Here is an 8,060-nt window from a genome sequence, read left to right on the forward strand (position 1 = left end):
TGGTTAGGGCCGTGGGTATCGGCCTGGATAGCTCAGTTGGTAGAGCACCTGACTAGAGATACAGGGGTCCCGGGTTCGATTCCCGGTCCAGCCATGCATTTTCTCCTTTCCTGTTACACTTCCATTTATACATTTCATTTTATGATAGTTTGTACAAATAATATTTAAAATATTTATTTCGAATTTCCTCTGTCATTTTATTCCTAGGAATAAGTTAGGTTTGACAAAAAATACATTCTGGATTCTTTTCCTATTTTATATATTCAGAAAATAATGCAGTTATGCATGGAAACATTTCAAGATATGCACAATTAAATGACAAGAAAAAGATGTGGGGTCATCATCCTTGATTTTGCTTGAAGGTCATTTGAAAAGTTGATGCTAAAAATACATTTTTTCCTCCTGTGGAATTGAGAAAATCCAATGTGGTATTTTAAAATTGATGTTTTGGAAAAATGGAGATGTTTAGATATGAAAAAAACAATTTAAGTCTTAAGTTTTATGTTAAAGCAATGTACTAAAGTAAAATAAATAACAAACTTTTGATCACAAATGACACAAAATATTTATTCCGAATTTCCTCTGTACTCTTTATAAAGTGATAATTAAGTCTTTGACAATCATTCTGTTTCATTTAATTTTTTTACTTAAATCAAATATTCAGAAAAAAATATTTTTACAACCATAGGAAAGATAGATGTTGAATGAATCATTTACAACAAAAAAATAAAGGGGTATTCATATTTATTAAATTGCCAGGTTAGCTCGAATTTCCTCATTTTAAAAATTATTATTGAACAAAGAATATGCTTTCAATATCTCATATAGGCTAATAATTTAAGAGACAGGACAGGCGGTTAGATAATACATTTTCTCTGAAATGTGATATAATGTATTATTTTGAATATAATTGTTGAAATTATTGCCATGTTTCCAAAAAAACTTTTTAAAAATTCAGTTCGAATTTCCTCTGTTATAAAATATACTGGTTTCATTATTTACAAAAAAGTAAAGGTTGGCGAACGAAATACATGTATATTTTTGCTGAGTTAAACATGTTAAAGGCCAAAACTTTATGTTATATTATAGAATCTTTATATGTTTTGTACATGAACTAATATATGACATGTATATAAATATTTATCAGCGCCAACACAATTACAATAATTGTCAAGGGTGCAACATATTAGTATAAGAATCACCAATTGTTCATACAATTTTATACAATACACTGCATCTAGATTTTGAGGCTATACATAAATCACACAATAATATAATTTACACAATAATACACAACAAATATGTATTACAATGATTTCTAAATATATGGTATTTCTTAATAAATAAGTGTTATTTTCAGTATTTCTGTACATTGACTATCAAAAGTATATGAGACAAATTTGATACTTTTCCTTTCAAGAAAAAAATACATCAACTTCCTTTCAAAAGTTAACTTATAATTATTGTATTTTTGGTAGCTAAATAAAAACGAAATACATCTTAAATCTCTCCTGTGTAACAAATAATTTACAAAATCTTTCATTTAGGGAGTGTTTATAGGCAAATCCCCTTTTCTGTGGCAAGGTTATGTGCACCAAGTCTCAAGCTGCTAATGATTGGTCTCTCTGTTCTTTTTTTTGGGGGGGGGGATATCAGTGTAATTCACAGCATCTGAAATCATCAAAAACAACAGTAACTTGATAACATTTTAGTTTGGTGAATTATGAACCTTTTCTCTTTTGAATATTGATCTGATATTATTTGTTTAAATGCTTCTCAGATATGATTTTTAATGAATTTGAGGAAAAATCTTAACTTGCTGAAAAATGAGAAAATCTTTTTAGTTCATCACTCACTTGATGTGCGAATTTCTTGCTGAACATCTGTTCACCTCCTGAGAGTCCAATTTTTTTTGCCTACAACTATAAAAAAAGGATTAAATATATGCATAGCAGTAAAAATGCTGCATTACATGTTACAGTGTATTATACTTTCAAGTTAAATACTAAAATCTGATTAGTATAGATGCATCTAACAATCCTTATTGTTATACTTTTAAAAATTTGTTCCTATACAAATCTATACATTTCTAATGTTTTGCTGAGCGGGCATAAAACAATTGATATTAATTAAACCACTGAGTGAGATGTTGGACCGGTCGATGAAATGTTGGACCGCTTACATGTACATCACACAATTGGCGGAGCTTAAGGTGGCTCATTACATCCACAGTTTATTTTAGATTTCAATACAGCACCACTTATAATGTAGATGTCAAATATCCAGATGGGGGTATTGATATCATAAATATTTTTTATAGAATTTTTTTAGTTTTTGTTTTATTTTAGTGAAATGTTTTATTTCAGGTTTATTATTCACAGAATTTCAGAACTTTCAGTGTCAAATGATGGGCATCTTCTTAAGACAAGTATACAAAGTGAAAATACCTCATAATACCTAATAATAATTTTATTAGAAAAAATAATTTTCTCCTAGAAAACAATTAATGTCATTATCTTTTTAATCTATGCATAAAACATTTTAAAAATGTGTTCTGAAGAGACAAGGAATGTATTTCAATGAATTGCATGAAGAATGTTTAAACGAAATGAAAAATCAAATTCAAAAAATATTTGGTATAAAAATCAAAATAGATTCAGAGAAAAAAGGGATACACAGTTAATGTCGATTTGCACTCAAGGTGGGAAAAATCAATCCCATCAAAAATGACGTTGATCATGCGTTGTAGATATTGATCTCCCAAAAGCAAAATATTCCGGCACAATCAAGCGCGTATCTCTCCCAATGTATTAATCCATCTGGAATATTATATTCATTGAAGGCCACTGTTCATGACATTGTAAAGTCATATAAACAAGGCGGGTTTAAGTCCTTACTCAGTTCCAGGGAATCTCATCAAAAAGTGTATGAGGTATAAGAAGAGGACAGTGAAAAAAAAATGACGTTATCTGACGTCATGAAAATAAACGACGACAGCGCCAGGTGATGATATAATGTTGTTTTCATTTTATAATAATTTGGCAAATAATGAACATATCAGGCTAAAATTTTCAACATTTCTTTAGTTTGTGTTGCTTTATGTTCCAAATCAATTTTGAAAGCGCAGACTACATAGTACTAATTTTATAGCCTCAGTCCACGAACTTTTTGATAACCCCTCGTACATCTAAATAAATATTAAAATGAAAGGTATAACAAAACATTTACTGACTGTGTTCTCAAGCAAATAAATTTTGTTGATCCCCAAACCAAATTGTCTGCCTTTGGCCTATCTGTCTCAGGCAGACACTTTGGATCTTGGGTCTGATAAAACACAAGTTGCCCTTGAACTCAGTCAGTAATATTTAAAATTGACATCCCTTGTATCAGTTGACAATGGTTTTCCTTGGGGTGTCAATTTGGATTGTAGCCCTCAAAAACATGCACTATTTATATAATAGTTAGATACAGTTGTGTTCATATTTCTTATAATTATGTACCTCAGTAGTCCATCTGCAAGCAGATTTTGTTCAATCATCCTGCCTAAGTCTGGCCTTCTGTCTACCTTCAACTACAAGTAGTCTACTCCTGGGTAAATTAAGTACTGTAGGGCTGTTTGCTCCTAAGAATTAAACATGAACAGTTCTTAGACAATTGTTTTTAAATTAACAAAAACTGGTTATAAGATTAAACATTCAATCTTATCTGTATTTCATTTATTGATTTATAAAAAAATGAATGAAGTTTTTTAATAAATATATTTTATTTTATACACCACGTTGTATAACAGTGTATAATGTCTTATTTAAATTTGTACTATAAAAAAACATTTTAAACCTAAAAACACAGAAAAAATACATTAATATAAATAATTTCTGAACCATTGTGTTTCATTTTGCTCCATAAATTAGACAACTGTTTGTCTCAATGTTATTGATTTTTCCACACAATATATACTCATTTTTCACTTTGATTTGTACCCCAACGGAACACCTTACTTTTCTAACAACTTGATGATTGCTGTGTCTTTAACAAATAAGGCTAGTTAGTAATGTAACTTGTTGTAATTATATACAAAAAATGCTATTTTTGTGAATAATTATTATTCATAAAACTGACGAACACGCGGAAATGATAAAATTTAATCATCAAATGTTGAACAGTCGCGGGAACATGGGGAACATCATACGAAATACATCAATCTATAATATCCTTGCGAATTCCCATTTATCAGTAAAAACCACGTAATTCAATTTCAAAATTATAAATTAAATTGTCAGACATACATAACTAACTTACATGTACAATATCACTGCACAGTGACCCGACGATTACGTGAGATCTCATCCCATAACAAACTCGGACTATGACTAAGTCGGACTATTACGGAGTCGGCCTACACAAACTCGGACTATAACAGAGTCGGCCTACAGCTAAAAAAATTAAGATGTATAGCATAAATTTAACTAAGTCATTGATTAATATTTATATTAAAAAATAATATAGGTGCTATTGATTAAGTATTGTTTTTTTTTTTTTTTTTTTTTTTTTTTTTTTTTTTTTGCAAACCCTAATTTACATGATGTGATTTTTCAAGTTATTCACTAGCGTGAATAGAGTTTACTTTAGCACTCCAAAGTTTAGAGTAAAATTTAAAAGGGTAAAATTTATCAACTTATAGAATAAGGAAACGCAATAAACTTCTAAAGATATATATCTATTTTTATTGATATATTACATTTTTTAATATAAACTTGTATTATTTTTATGCAGTGGAGATTACGAGAATATTTATGTTAGACTGGAACATTTTTTTTTTTTTTTTTGGTAGAGGTTACTTGATTCGCAAAAAATAAATAATTATTGTTTGGATAAATGAAATAATCGTGTCTTCAAAAAAAAAAGTACACTAGTCAGTTTTAAAGATGTGATGATTACCTTCATGTACTTATTTCAGCATTTACCGCGCGTTATCAATTTTACAAGCTAGCTGCGATATTTTTTTCTTTCATTCTTTAGTAAAAATATTATTTATAATTTCCATTACAAAGTGGACAAATTCTGACCTGATATACTTCCTTTTCTCACTTTGTCATATATTGTCGGTATATTAAAAAGAATGTACGCAAATGAGAGGAAAAGCAACGAGAAAAATGGTTTACAGAGAATTCTCCAAAAAAGTTTTTTTTCCAAGCATATAGCCGTATTGCTTTGAAAGATTTTTTTTTTATGTATGGAATTAAAATTAGGATATTTTTTCAGTTGTATCAAAAAATTCTTATTCCAGATAAAGATGTTTAATTGTGTTGATGTGGTTTTAAGATTTCTTTCCTAAAAATTATCATATTCTTTTTGTCGAAGAATACACAAATATGAAGAGAAATATTTAAAGATTGTAATATTTAAACGCAAATGATTTATATTCATTAAATTTTTTTTAAAGAAATCGAAAATTCCAGTTTTATAGGTTATATACACATTCATTTGAGTTAATGTGATTAACAATTAATAAAACATCAATTAGAATAATTATTTAGGTGTTTTTGAGTCTACTATAGTGTCAAAAAGACACTGCCCCATTGTTTGTACATGCATATCATCTCTACCTCCCCTAGATATGGCTTCCGTGTGTCACCTTTGTGTATTCCAAGTAAACTGGCCGTGGTACGCATAAATTGATAAGTAATTTAAACAATAAAATATTGCATTTTTTAATGTATTGCATTATCTGTAACATCTGTATCTGAACATAATTCTTTTGATTTACTTTGCAAAGTGTTATTACTAAGTACTATTATAAATGCATAGGCCGAGTCTGCAATAGGCCGACTCCGTAATAGTCCGACTTTGTAATAGTCCGACTCTGTTATAGTCCGACATCTCTAGTACCCGACCCGACATGACGTACATCAGGCGATCGAGACAACGTGGTCGTGGGTCTGCAATCTCGCATGTTTGTGACGATTCTTTGTGACCTTCAACAGTTCAAGTTTCCTTTGGTTGATCGGGTGTCCCGGGCATAAAGAAATGGGTGACTTAAAATTTTTTTAATCATTCCTGGGCTTCTACAATGCTTCAATAATGTTTACGGCTTGTATATTTTACAAAACAATCCTCACGGGGTTATCTACGGGAAACGACCTGGACATGTTGACATTCGCTACGGAACTGCGCATTTTATGGCAATTGTCGCAAATCAAAGAAAAAATCACGAACAACTTAATTTCTTTAATAGAAATAGACTCAACAATACATAAACTAATAAATAAAACAATAATTATTTATTCAGATTGATTAAATATGTAATTTTCATTTTACGACTTCCAAAATCTATGGAGACCCATTGACGACGTAAAATGCTGACAAGAATCCATCGGGTGCGTCGATTTACCCAAATGGACCCAAATGGAACCCAAATGGACCCAAATGGAAACTCAAATGGACCCAAATGGAAATCAAATGGAATATAAAATATATATAGTATATCGTATTCTCAAGTTTTTACTTATTTAAAACATAGAAAATAATGAATTAAAACAAAAAGAGAATATTTTAATATCAATTATTTCTTTAATTGTATTTTAAAAAATGCGATTTAATTCTATTCGTAATAACTATTGAACATAATTGAATACAAAAATGAAGTATTTGATAGTTTCTATGGCAGTAGGAACGGATGGGGGGGGGGGGGGGAGGAGGAGGCCCCCCCCCCCGCCGCTACCCCCAAATAATTTTGCCGGTATATAGAATACTATGAAAACTTCATGTTTCAAAATACAATATTAGATATTAATACTAAAAAAATTCAATTGTAACTGTAAGTTTATTTATTTTCATCATTTTGAATAAGTATTTAAATACGATAATACATATTTAATATTCCATTTGATTTCCATTTGGGTCCATTTGTGTTTCCATTTGGGTCCATTTGGGTTCCATTTGGGTCCATTTGGGTAAATCGACGCGCCGGAATCCATCCTTAAGTGAGACTGGGATAAAAAGTTAGCCCGTCTAAGTTTTACGTTAACCAGGCCTAGTCAATTACTGTTTCTTTCGTTGAAAGGTTTAATATTGAAAGTATCTCATCTAACATCTTCGCTAGCCAAGGGTTTCCGGTCCGATACCTACTTTACAACCTTTGGCAGATTTGGCCCAAAATTTTAGAACTCGCGCAAACGAATTTGATTGGCTGCGAAGTCCGAGTCTTCGCAAGGTTTTTACTAATCGACGACTATCGGCTAAATTAAAGTCTGTTCATGTTTTGTGCACAAAATAAAAGGAATATTTACAATGGATGAAAGTTAGGACGTGATCTATGCTTAAAAAACAAGGGATTAATTAATTTTATTTTTTTTCTTTTAATTATATATGTTTTCAAGAATTATTGAAAGGACCAAATAAGTCCGCGTTCCGCATTTTAGATGCATCAATTTAAGCCATTCAAATGTCACGGCTTATTGATAATAATTGATACGGCAACAATAGAAAGTAACGTCACACTCTTGACTAAAAATCCAAGAAGAATGATACTTTCTTCCACTTTTGAGGTGTGCCCACTGCCCACAGCTGTATGAAGTTATTTGGAATATATTCCACATGGAGGTCGCCATACTGTTTCAAACGTCATATTGATCCTCATATGTTACAGCTATTTTCATCAGACAAATATTAAAGAGCTTCAATGGACTTTACGGCGATAGGCGGCGCAATCAAAGTTCCCGTTTGATAGGACTAAATCTGCCAAGAGTTGTAGAGTAGGTATCGGATCGGAATCCCTTGGCTAGCGAAGATGCTCATCTAAATAACAGTGAACTTTAATCATGGCGAAGTTTACATTACAAAGATGAAATTATTATATCCCAAAAACCTCATGAATATTGGAGTATCCTTTGAAAAAATGTTGAATTGAAAAAAAAAACCCACACATTATTTCTCAAAATATTCTTTACAGCTATGTATGATATATATATTTCTTTTGTGTTCTCTCATACATGAAGCCTCCGTCTAACAGTACTTTCAGTACTTTGATTAATCCTATGCCCAGTGTCATTGTTAGTACT

At 30.7% G+C, this 8,060-nt stretch overlaps 1 long non-coding RNA gene across 1 annotated transcript; it reads right to left on the bottom strand.

The window, feature by feature from the left end:
- Positions 1 to 243: 243 nt before the first annotated feature.
- LOC134246204 (uncharacterized) lies at positions 244 to 4,163 on the bottom strand. The gene is made up of 3 exons (XR_009987591.1): positions 3,501 to 4,163; positions 1,857 to 1,916; positions 244 to 1,671 (listed from the first exon to the last, which is right to left on the bottom strand). It is a non-coding gene; the product is annotated as an uncharacterized LOC134246204 (long non-coding RNA).
- Between the last annotated feature and the right edge of the window lie 3,897 nt (positions 4,164 to 8,060).

This window comes from Saccostrea cucullata, unplaced genomic scaffold (assembly GCF_032062105.1).
Source record: "Saccostrea cucullata isolate Sc308-1 unplaced genomic scaffold, CSIRO_AGI_Scuc_v1 ctg205, whole genome shotgun sequence".
Classification (NCBI taxonomy): Eukaryota; Metazoa; Mollusca; class Bivalvia; order Ostreida; family Ostreidae; genus Saccostrea; species Saccostrea cuccullata.